The following is a 27,297-nucleotide window of genomic DNA, read 5'->3' as shown; positions in this document are numbered from 1 at the left end:
TGTTCATCTCTGTTTGTTTGTTCTTTAATTCTTCTAGGTCTTTGTTAAACATTTCTTGCATCTTCTCGATCTTTGCTTCCATTCTTTTTCCGAGGTCCTGGATCATCTTCACTATCATTATTCTGAATTCTTTTTCTGGAAGGTTGCCTATCTCCACTTCATTTAGTTGTTTTTCTGGGGTTTTATCTTGTTCCTTCATCTGGTACATAGCCCTCTGCCTTTTCATCTTGTCTATCTTTCTGTGAATGTGGTTTTTGTTCCACAGGCTGCAGGACTGTAGTTCTTCTTGCTTCTGCTGTCTTCCCTCTGGTGGATGAGGCTATCTAAGAGGCTTGTGCAAGCTTCCTGATGGGAGGGACGGCTGGTGGGTAGAGCTGGGTGTTGCTTTGGTGGGCAGAGCTCAGTAAAACTTTAATCTGCTTGTCTGCTGATGGGTGGGGCTGAGTTCCCTCCCTGTTGGTTGTTTGGCCTGAGTCAACCCAACACTGGAGCCTACAGGCCCTTTGGTCGGGCTAATGGCAGACTCCAGGAGGGCTCACACCAAGGAGTACTTCCCAGAACTTCTGCTGCCAGTGTACTTGTCCCTGTGGTGAGCCACAGCCTCCCACACCAAGGAGTACTTCCCAGACCTTCTGCTGCCAGTGTCCTTGTCCCTGTGGTGAGCCACAGCCTCCCCCTGCCTCTGCAGGAGACCCTCCAACACTAGCAGGTAGGTCTGGCCCAGTCTCCCATGGGGTCACTGCTCCTTCACCCTGGGCCCTGATGCACATACCACTTTGTGCTGCCCTCCAAGAGTGGAGTCTCTGTTTCCTCCAGTCCTGTTGAAGTCCTGCAATCAAATCCTGCTAGCCTTCAAAGTCTGATTCTCTGGGAATTCCTCTTCCTGTTGCCGGACTCCCAGGTTGGAAGCCTGACATGGGGCTCAGAACCTTCACTCCAGTGGGTGGACTCCTGTGGTATAATTGTTCTCCAGTTTGTGAGTCACCCACCCAGCAGTTGTGGGATTTGATTTTATTGTGATTGCACCCCTCCTACCATCTCACTGCAGCTTCTCCTTTGTCTTTGGATGTGGGGTATCACCTTTGGTGAGTTCTAGTGTCTTCTTGTCGACAACTGTTCAGCAGTTAGTTGTTGATTCCGGTGCTCCCACAAGAGGGAGTGAGTGCACGTCCCTCTGCTCTGCCATCTTCTACTTCATAGAGGGGGCCACTGCATCTTATCTGTGACCCGGCATCCTCAATCATGGGCAGTTTCTCTCCTGGTCCCAGAAAAGAGATCCCCTGCCCTGGGCCCTGTGCTTTAGAAGATTCCCACTCTGGCCTTCCACTGGCTATACCCTTCCTCATGGGGTAAAGAGTTCAGAAGGGCAAGAAAATGTACCTAGGGCCTGCACAGGCTTCTTCCCTAGGGCTTCCCCCGAGGGTGTACCACGTAGCTGATTGCACCCCTAGCCCCAAGAAGTGGCCATGGAGTGGCTGTTTCCAAAGTGGGGTGATGGAGTTTGTACATGGAGGCTCGTAGGACCTCTTGCAATGTGGGCTGGAGCCAGGGATAGGAAGAGAAGAACAGTGGCACAAGGGCCAGAGGCCCACCCTCCCATGCCGCCATGTTCCAGCACACAACTTGGAGGAGTCCAAGGATTCTAAACTCAAAGCTGAACCTCCAGACCGTTATGAAGGTATATTTGTCAAGGTAGGAAGACAGACCTATTTTATTTAACAATTTATAAACTTAATTATACCTTGTAACTAGTATACAAATGATATGCAGGCCTCCATTTGGACTTGTGCCCTGATTTTTGCGTATGTTAGGGATAGGCCTGGGTCTGGGGTGGAACCCCTGAATCCAATCCACCTCCTCAGTCTGAAAGGAATCTGCCCCAAAGTGATAGTTAAGGAAAATGGAATCTTCTGTAAAGTTCCCCCTCTCAAAAAAAAAAGTAGCCAAAGTACGTTTTGATGAATGCTCATTGTAGAGAAAGTACAAATACAGAGGAACATAAATAAAGAAATAAAACACTCATAATTCTGTACCACAAAAGTGGTAGCTTTTTAAAAATTTGCTTATTTTTATGAATGTATAGAAAGCTACAGAGCAACACAATGAACTATATCTATATCTTGGTCATCCAAAACTTTTCAGAAAGAAAATTTTCAAAATCTTCATTCAGTGAGCAATGTGATTGCTGGAAAAATCATATAATATTATTAATATCACCATTATATGGTATCTTATTAGATTAGCAATAATCTAGTCATATTGTAGAAAATCCTTCAAGAATATTAGCATGAAATAATTTCTTTCTATAGCTTCTGAACAAAAGCAATTGAATCATGACCCATCAAAATTATATTGGCTAGAATTGTAGAAAGGGGAAGAGTGCAGGAAGATATCAACTGTTTAATCCTCAGTCCCCAAAAGGCTGATGTCTTCCACTGGCCATGGGTGGGCAATGGATGAGAGTGGAGCAGAGAAAAGGAGGTAGGGTCAGGCTGTGTTCATTCTCTTCCTCATTCATGAACCCATTCAGCATTTATTAAGTGCTTACTGTATGCCAGACAGCGCTATGCCCTGAGGAGCTCACAGCACAGGGATGGACACTTGTTATTTTTGCAACCCAGCCTCAGTAGATCCTTCATATATAGTAAAAACTACCCCTCTGATGCTCTCAGCCTACAAGGTTCAAGAAACTCACCTCCACTTCTGGACAATATGAATGGGACATGTGACCTCTTTTAAGCTAATTAGAGACTTCAATCCTCCAGACCACTGTGTTTTGTTAGAGATGGGTACATGATACATGCCAGGCCAATCAGGATCAAGAAGACTCATGTCTCAAATTTTTCCTCTAGCTTCAGGGAAAAGGAGTCTCTTTCTGTTCTTGGCAGGAGTTCTGAGATTATTTAAGCTTGACAGCTCCTGAGGAGCAACATATAAAAGCCAGAGAGCACAGGAAACCTGAGAATAGAGCTCACCCAAATAGATCTTGGAGTAACTGTATTGGTAGCTGAATTAAGCTGCAACTGAAGGTGAATTTTCCAGTGGCACAAACCAATAAATTCTCATTTTGGTTTAAGCCAGTTGTTTGTTTTGTTTTGTTTTTTTGGACACTTGCAATTAAAATATAACTGATACAAAAATAAGAGCAAATGATTACAATATAAGGTGACCTGCCCTGTAACAGAGGGATGGGTTATGGTGAGATTTCAGTGCTCTGGGAGAAGAGACTATCTCATCTCTTGGAATCCTCTTTCTATCTGGAGTTGGGGAATTCCAGGGGGATATGACATTGAGCTGGGTGTTGGTGGATGAATGAGAAGTGATCAAGGAGAAGAATGGAGAAAAGGCTTTTAAATATAATAAGCTTTTTACATATAGGACCTGGAAGACCCAGATGGTTTTGGTGCTAGTGAGGGAATTGGGATCTTTTCTTGAGCAAGATGGGCAAACCCTTTACTGATGTAAGACCTGGGACTTCCTGAAGAAAGAGCTGATCCCTGGCTTGTCATCAAAAAGTGTTCCTGAAGCCCTATAAACCCAGAGCTGGATCACTCAACACCAAAGTGAGCCCTTTCCCCTTCCCCTCCACCTGTTGACCCTTACCTGAGCCAGGAGCCTCTGGGGACTTGGGACCCAGGTGCAAGGTGAGTGGCCACTTGCCTCACTCAGGTCTTCTCCTCAGCAACTCACTGCATTACTCTCTTGCCCCATTGACAGTTTCAATAAAACCTGTGCCACAAAGGCATTTGACTCAGCCTATTAATTCTGCAGAGGGTTCAAAACAACCAGTATTTTACTCACACTTTCAGGGACTTGAGTTTCTGGATTGCTGCATTGTCTTGGCTTCAGATTTTTTTGAGGTAGCAGAAGCCCAGTAATTTCTTTCTGTTTTTATCCATTAAGACTTATGAAGGGGCATGCAACCAATGGGTGTAAGTTCCAGGATGCTGAAGGGGCCCTCCGTTAGAGACTCGAGCCCAGTGCACTTTCCATGTGAGTCTGTTGGGCAGTTTGCCAACTCCACTCCTGTAGAGTTCACAGGAGACTTTGTTGGGAGTCATGGTGCTGGCACCTCACAATTACGATCACTTGGCAGAATTCACAAGTTCATGGAAGCATAGCATGTTAGTGCTGGAAAGTCTCTGGGAGACTGTCTAGTTTAACCCTCCAGGAAACATGAGGGACCAAGGCTCAGGAAAGGGAAGTGAATAGCCAGATCGGTTAAGGAGAATGAGGATTGAAATCCAGGTCTGCTGGCTTCCAGGATTTTTCTAACATCTCAAGTCTCTTTGTTGGCCTAAAAAGATTTAAAAAAAAAAAAAAGGCAAAGAAAACACAAGTAAGCAAACAACAATAACAATGATTATATTCTTTTATATATATATATATCAGAATATATATATATGAATATAATGATTATATCATATTCTGATTTTTTTGTTCAATATTTTTTGGTGGATTCAAGTGCATGCAATGAGCTAGTTTAGCAATTCTGTCCTAGCACCAGTCTCCCTCTCTCTCTCAGACCTTTCACCAAAGATCTTCCTAAAGCCAGTGTGACAAGCTCTATTAGACGATACAAAGCTGGGACTGGGGTGCTTATGGTGAATGAAATCAGGTGACATCCTCCCTCTCCACCACTAAATATACATCCACTGTTTTAATAGAAGATAAGAAGTTTGCTGGGTAAAAAAAAAAATCTTGGGGTTTGGACACATGGATATACATGATATTTATCTAGAGGGTCTCTGGTAGAAGCATGATCTCATGGAGGGCAACAGAGCCCCTGAGAGGGAATTCCCTATAAAGAAAGAAGTGAAGCCCATTCAATAACAAGAACTATGCCTCTGAGGCAAATGGTGGTATCTGGGTACAACATGATGGCAAGCAGTGGTGGGATCCTGCCACCCTGTGGATGTGAGTGCCCCCCAGTAACTCACCTCTACAGCACTGTGTGGCCCAAGTAACCTTGCCATGGGACCCTCACCCCCACTGATTATAACACTCCTCACTTTGCAAGACCCATGACATGGCATTTCTGCTTCACCATATCAAGGCTCAGTGGAGTTCCAGCATCACCAGCACCTGCCTAGCCCCTTAGGCATGGGGTGCGGGGCCAGCATGGAGCAGCTCTGCTGCGGAACTTGGGGTGGGCAGAGAGAGTGAAGTCTGGCTTGGCTTAAAAACAGAGACTCTTCGGTACCATATGTTTCTTCTCTAATCATCTCAGGAATAAATAAGTAATTGAATGTGTAAATAATACAGCATAGGTTACTAAATTTACTTTCTTTTCCAAATGTTCTTTTAGGCCTAACTTGGGCCCCCAGCCTTCTTCAGGAATGTGGATTTTTGTTAGGAGTTTTTATGGCTTTCAAGTGTAGGAGAGAAAACACAAGATAAGGAGTTCAAAGATAGGGTCTGAATACCAGCACTGTTATTAATTAACCACATGACCTTAGGTTAGTCACTAATCCCAGCAATTCTTAGCAGAGGTGCCTAGAACATTCTAGGGTGTCATAATCACTGGGAGGTGTGTCTCAAGCAATTAGTTAACAATAACAGCCAAGTGCTGAAGTTTGAAAGCAATTTAAAATACATAAATTAGAGTGAATTTAAAGTAATGCCAATAATTACATCATTCTAATTTTCCTGCATTCTGATGTGTTTTCTCAAAGAGAAAAAGTATTAGGGAAATTATAGCCGGCGTTATGGAAACTAAGCATGACCCATCCATTGCCTCTCAAACTGCTATGAGGGGTTGTGCAGAGGTGCTTGAAGTCATAGACATTGCCATTCAGCACTAAATGATGGTATCTAGAACATCCTTTTTAAATACATATTAAAACAAAAGTACTGATGCCTTCTTGAAAAGAATGTAAAATGTGCATGAATTTTCAAGATCACCCATAGCCTTGAGGCTACTTGGATATGTATCCAAGGACTCAGGGATATATATCCTTTCTCCTTGGCTGCTATGGGTTCTGAGGTGGAAAAGTTTGTGAAACTGTTAAACCGTGCCCCAGCCAAACCAGACAGTTACTGCTCTATCAGTATTTACAATAATGATTATGGATTTTTACAGTGCCCACGAGTTGTGATTCTACAATTGCTTCCATTCCCTTTCTATTTCATATAATAATACATTTTAAATAACAAACTGCAAGGAAAGACAAGAGAGAAAAAAGTGGTGTGTGGGCTTCTATACTGCACATGAATGAAAAGGATCTTAGGAACGTTTCTGTCTATGAGACAATAGTTAACTTCCCAATAAAAGACAAGACAAAGTGATAACACAAGTGAAGTTGTAAAATGCTCATCATGTTTATAATAAGATGTTAATTCTCTATAAATTCTACCTTTTGTGATTTTAACAATAAAATATTTTTTTCTATTTTTCTTTCAATTTACATGTTTACTACTTTATTAAATTTATGTATGGAATGAAAGTTTGGAAAAATTCAAGCCTCATTATTTTCAAAAATAAGTTCCATTACAGGAAATTTGATTGACCACATTTTTTCTCTGTGTGGACCTCAGGGGGAACAAAATTAAATTAATCATAATCCTTAGTTCAAGACATACTCTGGCAGATTTTCTTTTTCGAAGATGGCTATAATAATGACTCGCTCACATACATATAATAATGACTCTCTCTCACATACAACAATGTGACCTGAACACTTCTCTCAGAGAGAAGTGGGGATGTCTGTCCCCACTCCTTGAAACTAGGTGGGACCTGTGATTTGCTTGTGACCAATAGAATGTGTCTAGGTCAGTAAAGGTGATGCAGCTTCTGCCTTGCTCGCTGGAACATTCAGGCTGGAGCAGCCATGCTGTAAGGAAGCCCAAACTAGTCCACCAGGCAAGACCACATGGAGAAATCCGGAGATAGTATGAAGAGAAAGAAACATCAGCTGTCCCAGCCTTAATCACTATCTGATTGCAATCACATGAATCACCCCTAAAAACAGTGAAAGCTAACTGCTATTGTATCAAGCTACTAAGTTTTGGGGTAATTTGTTAAATAACAATTTTAATGGAACATGCACTGTCATCACTGGTTCATGAATGGTTCTGTGGATTGCCTGACTGATTCAAAATAATATAGTAATCTTAGCCCTAATTGGTCATCTTTCTGGATTTTTTTCTGATAAAATTTTGATATTTTTAAATGATTTCATTATTCACATATTTATAAAATTGTTATGAATATAATGTCTATCCCTGCCTTACTTCCCCCCTCCAAAAAAGTTTATAGTACTATTTATTTACCCTAGAAATGTGAATTTCTTCGAAATTTGGATATGACTGTGGGAGTGCATCATGAATGTAAACTCTACTCGTCCTTGCATTCCAGTAGCTAAAAGATTAGGAACTCCTGGCTCAATCCCACTGAGCTTCAGTTTCCCACATGTAAGATGGCAGGACAATACTAACCCTGCCTATCTCATAGGGTTGCTGTGAGCACCTATTTAGAAAATACTGAAGAAAATATTCATAAGTAATAAGGATTTATTATCATAAAGTTGTATTATTTTTACAGTTTCATTATATATATATATATATATATATATATATATATATATATTTCATTGTCCTGTCCCCTTCCTCAGCTGGGAAGCACAGGTATCATGCTCTTTCCCACTATGTGAACTTGAAAAGTTGCTCTGTAAATGATCCATTGTCTAAAGACACAGGTTTATATATTTCTTAAGGGTAGGAACCAAACCTTCTGTTTCTTTTATTTCCTTCACATTAGTAATGTAGTCACACTTTGTGTTTAATAATTTTTTCCCACCCAGATGTACCCAAATCTAGCCTGGCATTCCCACACAAACTGTAAAGGAAATAAAATCATGGGTAGGGCATGCCCAGCTTGGATCCCATTCTAGGAAGAGTCATTACTGAAAGACCAAGAGGGTCTCATTAGAAGGTGGTTTTGCCCTCAAGGCAGCCCCATGGCATGGCCCCTGAGGACAGGTTTAGAAAGATCCTGAGGTGCCAATCCCTGAGATTTCTAACACTAACATCCAGATGTCCGTCTGCTGCACAGACACTGAGAGGGTTGTTTTTGATGATGTGATGTTCCTAATTTCTATTCACAGCTCGAGTATGTCCCTGTTGCTTTTGGGAATTAAAGCTGGGGTCTTGGGTGTGGAAATCTCCAAAGAGTCAGCAACATAATTCTCGTTCCTCAAATCCCATATTCAGCTCAGCCCCTAATTGCCCACAGAACTTCTGTTTACCATGCAAGGATAAGGGACCACATGAGCCTTTTTTACCTATAGGCTGAGACCTCCCTGCACAAGACTGGCAATCTCGCCTTGGGGGATATTTCGCAGCTCATTATTTTTTCTCTTTAGATACGGTAGCCTCACTTCTGCTCATTAGGCTCCTTTCACTACATCATTGCCTGTCTTTAATGTGGCTGGTCTATTAAATAGCCCTCACCTGGCAAAGCCCCCCCAGTGTCCCGAATGCAGCTCTGCACTCCCGCTTTCATGACTCAGTTAGGGCGCTGCTTTAATAAGAGTGGCACTGACACCAGTATCCTGCATCTCCTTGTGCCACTGAGCCCCTCTGCAGCTGAGAGGATGATATCACAGAACTCGGAGGACGTGCCACTTAGCGCTCAGAGGTTCCTGAAGGCTTTCACAGAAACGGAATGAGGTACACCAGAGGAAAGGCTCTGAGCAGAAATATTGGCATCCCATTTATTCAGCGCTACCAAATATCAAAAGGCAATTGATTAAATATTGATCTGACAACTGCTTGAAAAGAAGCAGGTGCTTCTCAGAATCTGGCAAGAAAACAGGGTCAGGAACACTAAATGCGGGTACTGCAAAAGCATGTCTGCAAAATCTCCGTGTCTTCTTGCCATGATTAAAAGGCTTGTTAGTCATGGGTGAAATCCTATAGAGGGTATGTGCTTGAGTGTCAGCTCATATTAAGCTGCATGAAATTCATGTTTCTTCTTTAGTCAGAATCCCTCACACTGACCCAACCAATGCCGTTCCTTTTGTGGTCAGATCAGCTTCTTTGGACTTTTTCTGGAAGGTCAGCCCTTGAACCAAAACAGATCTTAAAAGGCTCGTGTTCTAGTCTTTGTTTGTTGCAAGTACAGAAACCCACTTGAGCTAGGTCAAGTAAGAATTGGTAGATTAAAACACAAACGTGTATGTATGTATATGCATGTGCATGTGCATGCATATAACAGATACATACATGTATATACCATTGGCCTCAAGCTAAGGAGTCTTCAGAAAACAACCCTCCTTCCCTCCCTCCTTCCTCCCTTTCAAGGTTATCGTGGGCTCTCATTTTTTAAAATTAATTAATTAATTAATTTTTATTTTTGGCTGCGTTGGGTCTTCGTTGCTGCGCACGGGCTTCCTCTAGTTGCGGCGAGCGGGGGCTACTCTTTGCTGCGGTGCGCGGGCTTCTCACTGCGGTGGCTTCTCTTGTTGCAGAGCACGGGCTCTAGGCGCACGGGCTTCAGTAGTTGTGGCACGCGGGCTCTAGAGCGCAGGCTCAGTACTTGTGGCGCACGGGCTCGGTTGCTCCGTGGCATGTGGGATCTTCCCGGACCAGGGCTCGAACCCATGTCCCCTGCATTGGCAGGTGGATTCTTAACCACTGAGCCACCAGGGAAGTCCCAAGTGGGCTCTCATTTTTGCCTCTCTCTGCCCATACATGGGTTTTTCTTCTATTTCCCCACAGACCAGAATCCTCTTAGCTCACCTGTAACCGGCTTGGCTTTGCCTTTGGTTTGTCCTGGCATTGATTCCTGCCACCCAGTCAGTGGCATGTTACCACTGCTGTAGGCCAGATGCCACTCATGAAATGGTTGTCATTGCCCTCGTATATGCAACAATGGTCGTGGCCATTCATACTGTCATCACCTCAATTGAGATCCGTGCATCACTGATGCTACACATGCTAAATTGAATTGAATTGTTGTTTAAAATGTCTTCAGAAAGATTATACTATGATTTAGCATTGAAATGAAAAGGTATCATGTACACAGAAAGGCATGTAAACAGAGCAATGGGGCATAAATCTGACATCAGTGAAGCAAACATTCATCATTGGAGGAATGGCAGCGATTTCATATTTTCTTTCAAAGTAACAACCAAGTGTTTACAAGACCTAAGAAAGGAAGACATCTACAAGTAGATGAAGCTGAATTAACATTTTGCTTCTGAGATACAAGCAAAACGATTGCCTATCTCATGTTGAACAATGCAATTGAAAGCAGGAGAAATTGCCAAACCCTTCAGAACGGACAAAAGAAATTTCAAAGCTGTGAGAGGCTGATGTGACCAACTCATGTGTCAAGCAGGACCATTGTTAAGACTGAATATCCATGTCAAAACTTCTCAACTTCTGGCAACATTTGTTTCAATTGAGGGGAAAATAATACTATTAATTTGATTGAATGGCAAAGCACCAGAATCAAAACTTGCCAAACGGGTTTCTGCATCTTGGAAGAAAATCCTGGGTATAATAGTAGAGTACTCTTTTAAGAAATTCTACATAATGGATGTTTTAGGGGGCATAGAGAAAGATCTTCCGTGGAAAACCACTGACATCAGCAATTCTGAGTTGAAAAGCATTTCAGAAGAGTTAGACTCAAGTTTTAGGAATTTCTTTTATTTATATTTTCCTTTTCATGTATACTTAGTATATCTAAAAGGCTCTTTCAACGTGCAAAAAAATAAAAGTCCATGTGATTTTTTAAAAAGCATTATAAGAGCTTAATTGGCAGCATTTTTTTCTTTCTTAGTGGCACATACAATAAAATCATGATCTGTCATACAACTGATGCCAACTTAGATGCAAGGAAACACAGTTGGTCCAAAGAAAAGTGAGCTGAAGCTGTGGGTACAAAGTTGGCCTCACTTGCTTAAGAGAAGATCTCAGGCCCTGGAATTCCACTTTTTCTCCCACCCCACTGGCTGGAGTGAGAACGAGGATACACTGTCCAATATGGTAGCCACTAGCCAGCCACATGGGGATATTTAAATGTACATTTTAATTAGTTAAATGTTAAAATTCAGTTCCTTGATTGTACTAGTCGCAATTCAAGTGTTCAACAGTCACTTGTGGTTAGTGGTTACTATGCTGGACCACACAGATTCAGATAGAACATTTTCATCATTATAGAATATTGTATTGGACAGCACTGGACTGCAGTGACTTTGGAAGCCATGCATTGAAGATGGCAGAGCCACTCTTGGTCTGGGTTCTTGCACAACTGCTTGAAGATGAGCTGCCCATTGACCTGGAGCACTTACCCCTGACTGCTGAAAGGGAAATAAACGTCTGTGTTCTTCATGCTACATTATTGGTGGATATTTTTAGTACAGCAGCTTACCTTGTGTACTAATTAATACCATTGGTTGACTTTTTACTGTCTCTCTTCCTCAATAGACTCCATTGGGCCAGGTTTTTTTTTTTTTTTTTTTTCAGAATTTAGCACAGTGCCTGACACAAAAGTAAGCCCTTAAAAATATACTGAATGATTTAATTAGTAAATATGAGCACACAGGAGAGACAACTATAATTTAGAAGATCAGTAACGATTTCCTGAAGGAAGTAGTATCTATGGTGAGACTTGAAGGATGAATCAGAGTCAACAGAGGTATAAGGCAGGAGGAAGAGGGTTCCAAATAGAGAGAAGACCCAAGGGGATAGAACATGGACCTCTGGAGACAGTGAACATGCAATAGGTTTGGATCTGGAGGGAATTAGGAGGAGAGAGTTACGTTAGAGTAGCAGGGAAGAGATCATGATGAGCTGTGTAAGCCATACTAAGATTTTGTATTTCATCCTGAGGGCAGTAGAAGGGCACTAAACAATGCTGGTGCTTTTACTAATCTACCTTAATTTTTTTTCCTAATTAAATGAATGTTTGTTCTATTCTTAGATGCATTTGAGGGAGGAAATTCCCTGACACTTTGGGTAAACCATTTCTGCACTTAGCCAAGATCTTCATGGAAAGTTCCTCTGTCTCTAACCTAAAGCTCTTTCTTTAACTAAAGTATATTTCTTTTTTGTTGTTTACTTGACCTAAAACACACTGGTTACCATTCTCTGTGCTTCTTCCATGCAGTAGAAAAGTCTTAGGGAATAGGTCAGATTCCTGTGTTATAAGTTAACTGGGTTGATATCAGGCATTTTGCTACATGTGGTAGTTTCAATGACAAGGGGTCTAATACAACCAGTAAATAGGGACTGGGTAATAATGGAATCCCACTGCATTCCAAGAGATGGGAAGACTGTCCCAAGTCTTCTCTTCCTTGGATCAATGATAGGTCCTATCATGTTCTTTTATCAGTGATGGTGGAAATCTTTAGCCTTTCTTTGTGAGAAGGATGATACATGGAAAACAGACAAATTTTCTGCATTTGCCCCTATTACTGAGGTGATTCTAACAGCTTGTATACATTCAAAGAGCCAATGTTATCAACAGCCCTCTCCACCTGCCTTTCACAGCTCTCTTGTGAATTCAAGATTTTCACGTCCGCCTACTACTGCACATTTTCATCTGTAAGACCCACAAAGCTTCTAGAGTTTAACATGTCCCAACCCCTATTTATTATCACTCCCATACCCTCCCCACAAATCTGCTCCTCCTTCTTATTTCCAGTGACAACATCTTATCTACCCAATTACAAAAGTCACAAACTTGTGAGTTGTCCTTGACTCCTGCCTTTCCTCACACTCCTCAGCCTCACCATCACCAAGCTCAGTCATGTCTGCCTCCTAAGCATCTCTCCCACATGTCTTGCCCTCTCCAACTCCTCTAATGACTGCCAGAATCCATATCCTCATCATCTCCTGTATCTGGTCCCAAGTTCCTGCAATCTGGAGTGACAGTTCTAAAAAACAAATCTAATCTGGGCTTCCCTGGTGGCGCAGTGGTTGAGAGTCCGCCTGCCGATGTAGGGGACACGGGTTTGTGCCCCGGTCTGGGAAGATCCCACATGCCGCGGAGCGGCTGGGCCCGTGAGCCATGGCTGCTGAGCCTGCGCATCTGGAGCCTGTGCTCCGCAACGGGAGAGGCCACAGCAGTGAGAGGCCCGCGTACCGCAAAAAAAAAAAAAAAAAAAAAAAAAAAATCGAATCATGCTAAGTCCTCTGCTTAAAATGTCTAAATTACTCCCTATCACTTTCAGGAAAGAAGTCACACTCAAGAACAGAGTGTACCAGGCCCTTCATGATGTGATCCCTGTCCACCTCTCGAATCTCACCTCTCACCCCTCCCCTTAGATTTCCTTGTGCCTCCTCTTCAGTTACTAACAGACACAGTGGTTCCTGTTCCTCTTTGTACAGTTTTTCTCTTTGACAAGCATGTACTTCCATCTCTTTATTCACCTGGAAAAATTCTACCTGGCCTGTAAGGTTCATCTTGGAGAGCTTTTACCTAAGGTTGCCCTCTCTGATTTCTAGGTACCCACCCTCGATACTTAGAAAACACCATGGTTATGTCACAACACTTAAGATACCATGTGACATTGCTTCTTAAGTTGCCTCTCTCCCTGACTAAATGTGGGATTCATCAAAGGTAGGGATCTATCTCATTCATCTACATAAGTATGGTGCCTATCGTTGTACATGACACATAATAAACCACCCAACAAGTGTTTGCTGAATGAATATTTTTTCAAGTTTCGTATAGTCAAAATGATAAGATCAAAAGCCACAATGGATGTGTCCTTATCTTGGGGATGAAAGGATAGTTAGGGGTTCCAGAGCCAGCACCAAACCCCAGGACTAAACCAAGGAGGTAGAGCAACCCAGAACCACTTCTGGATGGTTATGTGAAGATCTGGTTCTGGCAGGTGAACAAATAAAGCTGAAGTAAGGGAGATTTGATGGCTTAACAACTACAATAGTCTGTAGGTGGAATGTAAGTGTACTATTTATGTATATCTCTGTATTTATTTGTTTATTTGTTTATACTCTTCGTCAAGCCAGGAAAGATTGGAGGTAGTTTGTATAAATCTGATATAATAAGTTAATCTAAGCAGATGTAGAAATCAGGTCAAGGGAAAATAAAGGTAAGGAAATAAAATAAAGATGATACCTATTTCTTTTCCCAAAAAATCAGTAGGGATGATAGATCACATATTATAAGGTAAAATTAAAGAAACCCAACTATGTTCTAAAATATCAATAATAAAAACATCTCTGGGAAACAGAAATAAAACAGAAACTCAAAGCGGTAACTGAACAAAAGCTATGGGCCTGGTTGGCAACAGACCAGAATCAGGTTCAAGTTGAGGGGAGAAGGGTGGGGCTCAGTGACTATGGGTTAAACTGGGAGTAAGAGTGCCTAATAGCTCAGATCTGGTTGAAGCTATTCATGGCTCTGTGACTGAACGGATGATATCTCAATGTCATCATAAATGGGAGCTTTGAGCAACCGATATAAGTCATGGGAGTCTAGTGGGTCAGGTAGAGGCAACTTCAAAACTTCTAGACAAGGAGAAGTGACTGCATAAACAGAATAAGAGAAAAATAACATCAAATCCCATTCAAGATAAGCCTGAAAACAAAAATTCCAAATACATGAAGAAAAAGAACATTAGGAAAGACAGTTGACAAAATCAATAATAGGAAATGAATTTACTCCACATAAAATGAAACTAACATAGCAATATAAAAACAACTTTAATAGTAGAATGTTGGTATAGCTCCAATCCCCAAAGAGATAAAGGAAAGAATAATATTAGAGAGAGAACAAGATATTATGAAATGTAACTAGGCAAAGTAGCTTAAATGAAAAATGGCTCAGTGAACATGAAAAAGAACCATTTAGCAATCCTGGAAATAAAAAATATATAATTAGGAAAATGAATCAATAAATGAGGTTGGTTCTAAGTTGGACTCAATCAAAGAGAAAATTAGTGAATTGGAAGATAGTCTTGCATAATTTATAAAACACAGTACAAAGAGATAAAAGGATATAATGAAAGAGCAGTTGAGAGAGATACTGAGAGGAAGCTCCAATATACATCTAATTGGAGTTCAAAACAAGGGAACAGAATTTTCCAGAATTATGGTAATTAGAGAAAGATAGAAAGCATTCATATGAAAAGTTAAACCAAATTCTAAACAGCATGAATAAAAACAAATGTAAATTTAAACATATTATATTGAAATTTCAGAACATCAAGGACAAAAAGAAAATTTTTAAAGCTACTTGAATGAAAGTTCCCATCCTTGAATTAGGACAATTTTTCTTTCAATCATCCTATAGGTTTATATTTACTATCCCCAAAGGTAACCACTTACTTCATTGCTTTGTAAAGCAATCCATAAAAGGCTTGTTTACATCAACAAGTAACTCTTGCAATTGTGAGGCCATGCTCTCATGCATAATGACTAAATTTGCATTAAATTTCTTTGCCTCATTTTCCGTCTATTCTGTCTGATGGCCATCCAAATTTAGCATTGATTAAAATAATTCCTAGCTAATGTGTCTTGACCAAACAAGTATTTTGTTGATGAAAATAAATATAATAGAGAGTAAACCACAATACACAGTGTAATGTCAATGGGAGATTAGCTTACAACTGGCATAGCCTTACATTCAGCTATTTTTGATATTCTAAGCCCACAGGAATATATAAAGAATATTATAAAATGAATACTGTATATCTATCACCAGAAAAGACTCCTTTTCTGAGCAGTAATTTTGAGTTTTTAAATAACTGGCTTCTGGTTCTGGGACAAGATAGCATAGACTCAATTTTCTCCTCTCTTCCCCTCTAACTACGGCTAAACACCCCAGAAATCATTCAACAAACAATGATAAATGGACTATAAATGCTGGATAGAAGAAGACAGACTGGTTAGGGACCTCAGGACTTAAAGAACAATACTGTGGTAAGTTCCCTGGGTTTTTATTTTTCTCCTTCATTTTTAACCACGAAAAGGTAAGCCCAGCAGGAATTTAGCAGAGACACCCACACCCAGTGGCAGTGGCAGTGGCAGTGGCAGGCCAGCCTACTCACAGCAATGGTACCAGCGGAGCTCAGGAGGCTGACCCATCCCCTGCCCACATCCAACAATAGCAGTTGGCTCAATCTGTCCATGGCGGGGGCAAGAGTGGGTCCTGAGTAGACCAATCCACCCCACACCACACATCACCCAGCATCAGACAGACATTTACACAGGCATCGGCAGGGCTAGCAAGCCCCATCTCTTCCAGCCATCCACTTCTGCCACCTGAGCAGAAGGTGACCCAGGGACAATGTCACCCAACCCTCCACCTAATGGCAAAGAGTCACCCAGGCCCCATAGTTCCTCATTCTCTTTTCAGTGACAGAAGGCAGCTCAAGTAGGCTCTTTACTCCTTCAGAGGTACCTGCAGAAATAGAATGGGGAGCCAAATGGCACCAAATGACCAACGAACATGACCAACACCAATGAACACCAAGACCAAGGAAAATGCTCTTCTTCTCATAGGTCTGGTATGCTTCACATCCCACCTAAGAATACTGAGAGGCCTTGGAAAACACCGTTCATCCCTGCAAATGCCACCAGCAGAGATGTAACAGAAGCTCAAGCAGAGCCAGATGAATGAAACGCACCAGAACATCATTTCAAGGGCTCAGAAAACTAAATTGTCACTGGAACTACAAGACACAAAAGTAGGACAATACCTATAAGCTAAACCTAAACAGGACAAATGCCTGCTAAAATAAGATTTAAACACATCGTCTCCTAAATAATATCCTATGAAACATTCATCAAGATAGACCTTATCCTGGGTCATAAAACAAAACCTCAATATATTTCAAAGAATTGAAATCATATAGAATATATTCTCCAACCATAATGGAATCAAAGTAGAAATCAATAACAGAAAACAAAAATAAAACTATTAGAAATTAAACAACACACTACTGAGCAATCCATGGACCCAAGAGGAAGTCTCAAAAAAATTTAAAAATACATGGAACTAAACCAAATTAAAATAGAACATATCACCATTTGTGGGCCTCAGCCAAAGCACTGCTGAGAGGGAAACTTATAGCACTAAATTCTTATATTAGAAAAAAGGAAAGATCTCAAATCAATAACCTAAGTTCCTACTTCAAAAAGCTAGAAAAAGAAGAGCAAAATAAAGCCAAAGTAGGCAGATGGAAGGAAATAATAAAAATAAGAACAGAAATAAATGAAATTGAATACAGGAATACAGAGAAAATCAATGAAACAAAAAGCTGGTTCATTGAAAAAACAATCAATAAACCTCTAGCAAAGCTGACATAGAAAATGAGAAGAGACACAAATCACCAATATCGAGAATGAAATAGGGGATATCATTATAGATCCTGCAGCTATTAAAGGATAATAAAGGAATACAACAAACAACTTTGCTCTCATAAATTTGACAACTTAGAAGAAATTGTCCAATTCCTCAAAAACTGTGAACTAACAAACCTCAATCAAGATGAAATCGATAACCTGAACACTACTATAACCATTAAATAACTAGAATTTGTAATTGAAAACTCCCCAGAAAGAAGTCCCTTGCCCCAGGTGGATTCACTTAAGAATTTTACCAAACATTTAAAGAAGAATTAACACCAATTTTACCCAATCTCTTCCAGAAAATAGAAGAGGAAGCAACACTTCTCAACTCACATTATGTGGCCTGTATTATATAGATACCAAAACCAGAAAAAGACAGTACCAAAAAAAGAAAACTACAGACCAATATCCTCATGAACTCGGAAATTTTAAAAATCCTCAACAAAATATTATCAAATACAATCCAACAATGTATACAAATAATTATATACCACGATCAAGTGTGATTATTCCAAGAATGCAAAGGTGGTTCAACATTCAAAAATCAATCAGGAGACTTCCCTGGTGGCGCAGTGGTTAAGAATCTGCCTGCCAATGCAGGGGACACGGGTTCGATCCCTGGTCGGGGAAGATCCCACATGCCACGGAGCAACTAAGCCCGTGTGCCACAACAACTGAGCCTGAGCTCTAGAGTCCACGAGCCACAACTACTGAGTCTGTGTGCTTCAACAAGAGAAGCCACTGCAATGAAAAGCCCGCACACCACAATGAAGAGTAGCCCCCGCTCTCCGCAACTAGAGAGAAAGCCCACGCACAGCAATGAAGATCCAACACAGCCAAAAAATGAATGAATAAATAAATAATAAAATTACTTTAAAAATCCATCAGTGTAATCCATCATACCAATAAGTCAAACAAGAAAAATTATATGATCATATCAACGGACATAGAAACAACAATGGAAAATCCAGCACCCTTCATGATAAAAACTCTCAGCAAATTAGAAATAGAAGGGAACTACCTCAGTTTGATAAAAAGTATTTACAAGAAACCTAAAACCAGCATCATACTTAACGGTGAACAACTGTATGCTCTCCTCTTCAGGAACAAAGTATAGATGTTCATTCTCATTCCTCATATTCACCAGAGTACAGGAAGTTCTAGCCAGTGCAATTGACAAGAAAAAAGAAAAAAGACATGAAGATCAGAAAGGAAGAAATAAAATTGTCCCCATTTTCATACTGTCTATATAGAATACCCCAAGATATCTATTTTTTAAAATTCCTGGAACCAATAAGTGAGTTCTGCAAGGTTGCAGGATATAAGATCAACACACAAAAATCAATCACATTTTATATACTAATAATGAACATGTGGAAACTGAAATTAAAAACACAATGCCATTTATATTTACTCCAAAGGAAGTGAAATACTTAGGTATATACTTAACAAAACATGCACAAGATTTGTATGCTAAAAATTATAAAAGACTGATAAAAGAAATCAAGGAAGACCTAATAAATGGAAAGACATTCCAATAAAAGATTAGAAGACTCAACATAGTAAAAATGTCAATTCTCTCCAAATTGATATATAAATTTAATGCAATTCCTATTAAAATTTGAGCAAGATTTTTTTGTAGACATAGACAAACTTATTCTAAAATTTATATGGAAAAGCACAAGCCCTAGAACAGCCAAAACAATCTTGAAAAAGAAGGATGGGGCTTCCCTGGTGGCGCAGTGGTTGCGCGTCCGCCTGCCGATGGAGGGGAACCGGGCTCGCGCCCCGGTCTGGGAGGATCCCACATGCCGCGGAGCGGCTGGGCCCGTGAGCCATGGCCGCTGAGCCTGCGCGTCCGGAGCCTGTGCTCCGCCACGGGAGAGGCCACAACAGAGGGAGGCCCGCATACCACAAAAAAAAAAAAAAAAAAAAGAAGGATGAAGGGAGGAATTATTCTACCCAATATTAAGGCTTATTATTTAGCTACAGTAATCAAGGCAGTGGTATTGGTGGGTAAACAGACATATGGGTTAATGGAACAGAATAGAGAACCCAGAAGTAGGCCCACACAAATATGCCCAACTAATTTTTGACAAAGGTGTAAAAGTAATTCAATGGAGAAAAATAGCCTTTTTAACAAACAGTGCCAGAACAGATATCCATAGGGAAAAAAAAAATATCCACATACACACAAAAAAGCAGCCTTTGACCCAGACCTCATACCTTATAAAAAATTAACTCAAAATGGATCACGGGCTTAAAGGTAAAATATAAAAGTATGAAACATTCCGAAAAAGAAAACAACAGTTTTTAGACTTGACACCAAAAGTGCAATCAGTAAAAGGAAAAATTAATAAATTCGACCTCATCAAAATTTAAAATGTTTGCTCTGCAAAACACCCTGTTAAGAGGATGAAAAGACAAGCTACATACTAGGGAGAAATATTTGCCAATCACATATTAGCTACAAAGGACTAGAATGTAGACTATATAAAGAACTCTCAAAACTCAGCAGTAAATAAGCAAACAGACTAATTAGAAAATGGACAAAAGACATTAAGAGATATTTCACCAAAGAGGATAGATAGAAAATAAGCACATGAATAGATGTTCAGCTTCATGAGCCATTAGGAAAATGTACACAAAAAACCCACAATGAGGTATCACTATATATCTATCAGAATGGCTAAAATAAAGAATAGTGACAATAGCAAATACTGGCCAGGATGTGGTGAAAATGGATCACTCATATATCGCTGGTGAGAATGGAAAATGGTAAAGCCACTCTGGAAAACAATTTGACCATTTCTTATAAAACTAAACATGCAACTACCATACAATTCAACAACTACACTCTGAGGTGGAGTGCAAAGTTTCCAAAGAAATGGAAATTTATGTTCACACAAAAACCTGTATATGAATATACATAGTAGTTTTATACATGATAGCCAAAATCTGTAAACAACCCAGACATTCAAGGTGAATGGTTAAACAAACTGTCATACACCCACACTGTGGAATACTGTTCAACAATAAAGAGGAATGAACTATTGTTACCTATAAAAATGAATCAAATTTGATAGAATTATGCTGAGGCTTTCACTCAGTCAATCCGAAAAGGTTACATGCTACATGATTCCATTTATGCAACAAATGACAAAATTTTAGAAAGGAGGACAGATTAGAGGTTGTCAGGGGTTAAAGATGGGGCAAGGTAGAGCAGGAGGAAAGTGGAGATAGCAACAGAGGGATCCTTGTGGTAATGGGACTGTTCTGTATCTTGACTGTGTGGTGAATACACGAACCTACACGTGTGATAAAATTGCATAGATCTAAGTACACACAAACACAAATGAGTGGAAGCAAAATATAAAGACTGGTGGATTATATCATGTCAATATCCTGGTTGTGATACTGTACGACAGTTTTGCGGGATGTTATCATTGGGGGAAACTGGATAAAGGGTACAGGGGATATTTCTATATTATTTCTTTTAATTTCATGTGAACCTACAATTATCTCAAAATAAAAACAACAACACTACAAATCAGAGCTTCCTCCCCACTTCCCTTCCCCTGCCCCCTACCCCCAGCTAGTTGCTAAACATTTACCAGCACACAGATCCACTTCTCTTTGGAGAACGAACTTTGTGTTAGTAAAACTTGGTGTGGTTTTTTTCTCTGAGTGCCTCACAGAAGACATAGTAGATGGCTGGAGGCAATGGAGGAGCCTGTGGCGTTGGGAGAGTAGTTTTACTTCCCTGGGCCTTAGTTTTCCTCATCTGTAAACTGGAGACTTAGTACTAGAGGGAAGGAAAATGAATACTTATAGAGAACCTACTTTTATCTACATCTCCTTCCCTCATCCTCTAGCAAGCCCAATGAGCCATACAGAATGAGGCTCCAAGTTTCCAATAAAGAAACAGAGGCTGAGAGACACGTCTACCAGAGAACAGAGCTGGGGTTAGAGTCTACATCCAGGCACTTTTCATTACTGCCTGCTGCCCTGGAAGCCTATCCAATTCTCTGACACCATACCATACAAGGCGGCCTTTCCCAGTGGAAAGTGAGCTGGACAGGGAATGCCCAACCCTCTAAGTGCAAGTAGGGAATGGCTGCAAAGGACTCAGCTTGATCCCCCCAAGCAGATACGGTCGCACCAGAAGCCACAGATTTCCCAGGCCAGCCTCCCTCCATGTACGCTGTGGAGCTCCCAGGAACAGCTGCTCATTTCCCCCCGGTTGGTTGTTCCCTATTGTTGCCTACAGAAGAAACCCAAAACAGCTCCAAAGGCTGAGCATTCTCCCCTTAGGGGGCAGGCAGGGGATCATGGTCATCCACGGACCGTGGATGACAATGTCCAGGGGTATAACATTGGTACTAGCTCACGGGGAAGGAAAGAAGTGTCTCCTTAGGTTGGAAAGCACATTGCCCAACAAAGACTACCTTCCAACCAATCTCTTTGGTGTTTTCCTCACAAACTCTACAGGTTGGCTACCCAAGATGATCAAAGGTAAGGCAGTTCGGTGGTTAGAGTCCTGGGCTGGGGGTCAGGAGACATGGACTTCGCCCAGCCCTGTGACTTCCTCTAAGACCTCGGACGAGCCATGCTTCCCTTCTGGGATTCAATGCCCTTATCTATAAAATGAGGGGTTCCGATTAGTTGTTCCCTAGTCCTCTCCAAGCCCTGCCAGCCAGCCCTCATGTTCAAGGTTAGCTCTAAGACCTGTAAGCAGGGCCTGCCTGAATCCACCACAGCTCACAAATATTGTTGGAACAGAAGTCCTAGTCGAATTTCATTTTTCTTCCGAGGCTGTTTATTGCCTAACAAAATGTATTTAGTGGTAAATTCGTGACCGTGATGTTAACTGCAGTCTACAAGCCCACAAACCAAAAAAAAAAAAAAAAAAAAAGAAAATGGGGGAGGGGTGGAGAGCACAGAGCCCAAAGAGGGAGGGCCATCCAGAGGGTCGGGAAACCTCAAATTCACAGGAGTGTCTTATAAACACAGGCACCCTTTCCTTACTTATTCACATCCTTTGCCCTGTCTGGGTTCCGCGTGGTCTCCACTTCTTGTTAGCGTTTCAGCTGCATACCAGGCCCCAGCTGGCAGTGGCTAATTGCAATCAGCAGGTGAGAAATGTAGGTTCTCCGAAAAGGAATTATCTCCAGCGCTGGGAACCATTCTGGGAAATGTAACAGACCTGGGAAGAGAGGGGGAGATGTTTAAAACCTGAACTTCTGTGAAAAGCATTAATTGAAAAAGACAGCCCCGCGCACCAGGAACCCATGACTCGCTCGCCTGAAAATATAATGAAGCAACTTAGTGTGGAAGGAAAGACGGGGGAGCATTTCCATTTCTGCAAAAGCAGCTCCTGCCTCGTGCACATAAGCCCTGCCTGCCCTCTTTTTCCAGGACACCCAGAGAGCACAAAGGCTGCCTCTTGTAGTCTCGTCTTTTACCTTACATTCTTCTGCATGAGCAAAGTCACTGCACGAAGCTGAGGACTTTTCATTTGTTTTTATTTAGTTTTTCGAGAAAGATGTAAAGCCCTCTACCCCGGAGCAGAATGACTTGAGGAAGCAAGTTCAAAATCGGTTCACAATCTCTTGAGGTCGCGGAACACCCAGGTGCTTACTCAGCCTGGTGCCAAGTGAGGGAGACGGGACGTGGGTGCAGCCACATACCCTGAAAGGCTGGTTAGCTACTTGGGGAAGCAAGCCCGGTGTCAAGGAGCAAGGTCTGGAGGTGCCTGTGTCCTCAGCCCTGGGCTGCTCTCAGTGGGTCCTATCAGGGGCCCCTGGGGAGAGTAGAAAGGCCCCGGGTGGCCCCTATCAACACCTGCCTGCTCACCCACAGAATCAGTTTCTCTCTGTGCCTTATCAGGAAAGGGAGTGAAAAGCGTACCGGAGGGGTGATTTGAATTTCATTTTCTCACTCTGTCCTCCTGTGGGGAACGCCGCGTGGTGCTGCATGCTGATGCAAAGAAAATTGTCTCTGCTCGCTGGGCTTTCTGGCTGGGCGTGGGCAGCTCACATTGCACTGGGCAGTGGGGCAGCCTGCAAACCGCCTGGGGGATCATACAACAGAGGCGGGCTGGGGGACTAGCCCAGCAGCGTTTCCAGAGAAGTCGGGTGTGATTTGGCGGGCCCCAGAACCCCTGTGTCCTCATCTACAAAGTGAGTGAACTGCACCCTGCGCCCCTTCACCTGACTTCAGTGCTCAGCTTCCATAAAAGGCAAGTGATAAGGCGTGGCTTAAAACACAAAAGATTCCTTCCCCCAAAGGAATGTTTACTGGGGTTTTGGGAAGGGTGGGCGGCTCGGGTAACCCTTCCTTTTGATTGTTTGTAGGCCAAAGGAGAGGGAGAGGCTAGGCTCTGGAGCCGACCTCAGATGAAACCCCAGTCCCTGGTGGGAGGTCAGATTGAGGACAGAGACTCTGGGCAGGCCAGCTGGGGAATCCCTGGGGGCCGAAGGAATGTCAGTGGAGAGATTAAAGTCTCTAGGGGAGGAGATAAAGAGGCCTGGAGACCTTTCAGCCTTGGAGCCAAACCCCAGGCTTTGTGATCAAAAGACAAATAAACAGCCATTCCCACCGGGTTTCTCAAACCTGCTGAGCGGCACAAATGTTTCCTCCTTATAAACAAGCTTACCTGCAGAAGGCGAAGAAAACTAGACCCTGAGATCACACGCAGTTTTTGGCAGACCCCTTAGGAGAAACTGCAGCAGACAGCCTATCAAGTGCTCTTCTCACATCTCTCGGAAATAAGATGTCAAAGTTTGAACATAAACCACGAACAAACAAAGTCGGCCCGGTGCTTCATGCCAGCTTCCCCATCCTGACACAGGGCAGCTTTCGAATATGAGCTGCAGCCTTAGAAGCTGCTGACAGGATTTTTACAGTGGCGAGTCGAGAAGGTAAGCAGAGAGAGGGAGCCACCCGTGGCCTCCTTTCGACAAATACTGGGCTCTATACCTCTGTGTTACACAACTCTAGGAAGCACTATTGTCGGCACAGTCTGTGGAGTCGTGTTTCAGGAGGTGTCAAGGGCGAATACAGTGCTAACAGCACCCTGCAGAGTGAGGCGAGGCAAAACAAACATCCACTGCGTGGGAGAGGGATGGAGAGTGGGGGAGGGCTGAGATGTATAGTGGGGTAGTCAGGGAAGGCTCATGGAGATGAAGTGACTTTTGAGGAAAGACAAACAGGAGTGAAGGAATGAGTCTTGCCAGGAGGCTCTCTGGGGGGAGAGGGACCCAGGTAGAGGGGATGGTGAGTGCGAAAGTTCTGAGGTAGAAAAGTGCTTGGCAGATGCAAAGTACACCGTGGGAGCCAATGGAGCTGGAGTGGAAAGACAAGGGGCGTGGCCATAGATCCTGAATGCAGTAGAGAATCACTGGACAGCACAGCAGGTGCCCCAGGCTAACCCGCCAGCCTGCTCTGCCGGGGCTGACATCTCAATAGCAACCTCTGGGGGCCTGTGGGACTCTCTGGTTCCCCATTAACTAACAACTAATCCCTGATACGGTTCTGTTTAATTACTAACCGACTAGGGGTGAATTCAGCTCCACCCCTCTGACTTCCTGGACTTCAGACCTCCTAATAGTTCATCTTGGAGATGGAGGCATCTTGGGGATGGAGACGTGTGGAAAGAGGGAGGGTGACTTAAAGGTGTCCCTCTCTAACTCCCCAAGTCCCACGGCAAACGGTGTCACCACACATCGCCTGATTCAATACACGTTGGCTGACCTTTCCTCACCACCTTTCCCACACTAAGAATGGCAAAACCACTGGAGAGAATTAACTGTATCTGGGACTCATCCGATGGTGCTCAGAATCTCTCGCCCAAGCACCCAGGACTGATTCAGTGTCTATCACACTTACGTACTCTGCTCTGGCTCAAAGAGTAATGCAAACACGGCGTACCCTGCACAGTGTGAGATGGGGCTTGGGGGGTGAGGCAGGCATTTTGATGACAAATTCTTGGCTGGATGCCCTGAGGACTTCCTTGGCCAGAACCTCCCCATTTGCTTTTCAGCATTTATCAATACTAGCATTGCACCAGGCTGATAGAACCTCTAAGGAGAGGTGACACTGGAAGCAGGAAGCACGTTGTCCTGGAAGCCTAGGGCCCTGGGTTTGCAGCAAACAAAGTTGTGGCACTGTATCGGTTAGGGTTGGGTCTGACGCAGAAACCCTTCCGAGGCTACAGAGTAAGGGATTTATGAGAGGGCAGAACCCTCCGCGGTTATGGGGACTGTTAAGCGGTGTGCTAGGCCTGCTGCCCCGCGTCCCTTGTTAAGCCTGAAGCCAGCAGGGTGGGTGGGAGGGAGGGAGGGAGAGACGGGTGGCCTCTAGCCCAAAGCTGCACACGTGCCCGCCTGCCCCGGTGCTCGGGGGAGCGGCAGGGGCCGCCGCCCACAGCAACCATAGACATGGCTGCTCCTTCACTTCTACCTTCCAAATCTCACCCTGTTGCTCTTCTGGCCAACCCTAACCATAGAGGGAAAGGAAAAGAATTCCGTGAAAGGTAGTTCCAGCTTAGCTGCTATAGTACAAAGCCACCACAGTGACTTTGACCTCAGGCCTGTTTCCTCACCTACAACACCCAGGGTTTGGCCTGAAGGAAACTGTTGGGAGCATCCTTGTTACAGTGATAAGGTCTCTTTTTTTTTTCCCTCACTGGGGAGCCAGGTCAACCAGCATTGTGGGCAGAGGTGCCAAGAGCACTGTTGCAACATGGGGAGTCTTCACTGGCTGGAAAGAGTCCAGCGTCTTGGCCTTAATCCTCAGAGGAAGTCATTGTTCTGTGGGCACACAGATTGCCTCATTCCCCAACCCCCCCCTTACCCGAGGCCCAGAGGAGTGAGGCATTATCATCTGTCTTCCCTGGCAGAAAACCTCAGAGCCAGCATGCTGCTGGACTGGCCCCAGTCACCTGCTGAGGTGGTGGCAGCAGGTGACAAAGCTCAACCTCCATCTCTAGCAATCAGGCTGAGAAGTCCCAGGAGGTTGCAGAAAGATTTTGAGGCTGCACACAGTTCAATTAACAATCTGGACCCAAACATATTCACTAGGAGTTCACCTTCCAGGTGATTCCAGAACACTCTAATACAACCTAATGAAAATCTTTCCCAGCAAATAAATGTGGGCATTGTAATCCGTGGAGCGCTTTCTGTAAAATATGCTCTTTGCAGACTCTGCTGTTAAGTACCCTGGAGGGGAGAGACAGGAAAAGACCAGACACAATAAAGACAAAGAGTTGTAAATGCAGAAAAGAAATTGAAAGAAAGTAAATTGTATAGAAAGAAAGACTCTCATTTACGACCAAGGAAATGAAGAGGAGGAAGAACACGGCTGTTAAAAAGAAGGGAGGCTGGATGTGATCTTCTCAGAAATTCTATGTTCTTAGGAGAACATCATCAAAATCTAAAAGAATTTTTTATTTATTGTGGGACAGAGTTCGTGCCATACTGAATGAGACCATGGTCCTGAAATTACGCCTCTGGACTTCTGCCTTGCGAGATGTATGGCTGTGTTGGGGAGGAAAGATCATTTTCCCTCTACCCTTCTAGATTCTTGGCTGAGAACCCCCCCCCCGCCCCCCAGTAATAAAAAGACAGGTTATCAGGAGAAAAACCAAACAGAAGTTTAATAACATGTATAACTTTTGTATATATGGGAAAGACACAGGAAAACCGAGTACCTCCCCCAAATGGCTCAACTCATCACCTTAAATAACATTTCTAGCTAAAGAAAAGATGTTAACCACTGACACTGCAGAAATACAAAGAATCATGAGAGATTACTACAAGCAACTGTATGCCAATAAAATGGACAACCTGGAAGAAATGGACAAATTCTTAGAAAAGCACAACCTTCTGAGACTGAACCAGGAAGAAATAGAAAATATAAACAGACAAATCACAAACACTGAAATTGAAACTGTGATTAAAAATCTTC

General features: G+C 42.7%; 2 long non-coding RNA genes across 3 annotated transcripts in view; one reads left to right on the top strand and one right to left on the bottom strand.

Moving 5' to 3' along the window:
* LOC114484703 (uncharacterized) overlaps positions 1–27,297 on the bottom strand; it is a 204,181-nt gene that overhangs the window by 89,596 nt on the left and 87,288 nt on the right. For both annotated transcript variants that reach the window (XR_008616420.1, XR_003677891.2), the window contains exons 3-4: positions 22,357–22,534; positions 3,802–4,297 (exon numbers count right to left, since the gene is read on the bottom strand). This is a non-coding gene — a long non-coding RNA (uncharacterized lncRNA). The remainder of the gene's footprint in view (positions 1–3,801; positions 4,298–22,356; positions 22,535–27,297) is intronic.
* Positions 24,241–27,297, top strand: part of LOC129391756 (uncharacterized) — a 31,385-nt gene continuing 28,328 nt past the window's right edge. Inside the window, exon 1 of the long non-coding RNA XR_008616421.1 lies at positions 24,241–24,251. This is a non-coding gene — a long non-coding RNA (uncharacterized lncRNA). The remainder of the gene's footprint in view (positions 24,252–27,297) is intronic.

The sequence above is a fragment of the Physeter macrocephalus genome, chromosome 21 (genome assembly GCF_002837175.3).
Source record: "Physeter macrocephalus isolate SW-GA chromosome 21, ASM283717v5, whole genome shotgun sequence".
NCBI classification, from domain to species: domain Eukaryota; kingdom Metazoa; phylum Chordata; class Mammalia; order Artiodactyla; family Physeteridae; genus Physeter; species Physeter macrocephalus.
Note: the sequence above shows the minus strand (reverse complement) of the source record. Positions and strands in the feature narration are given on the sequence as shown.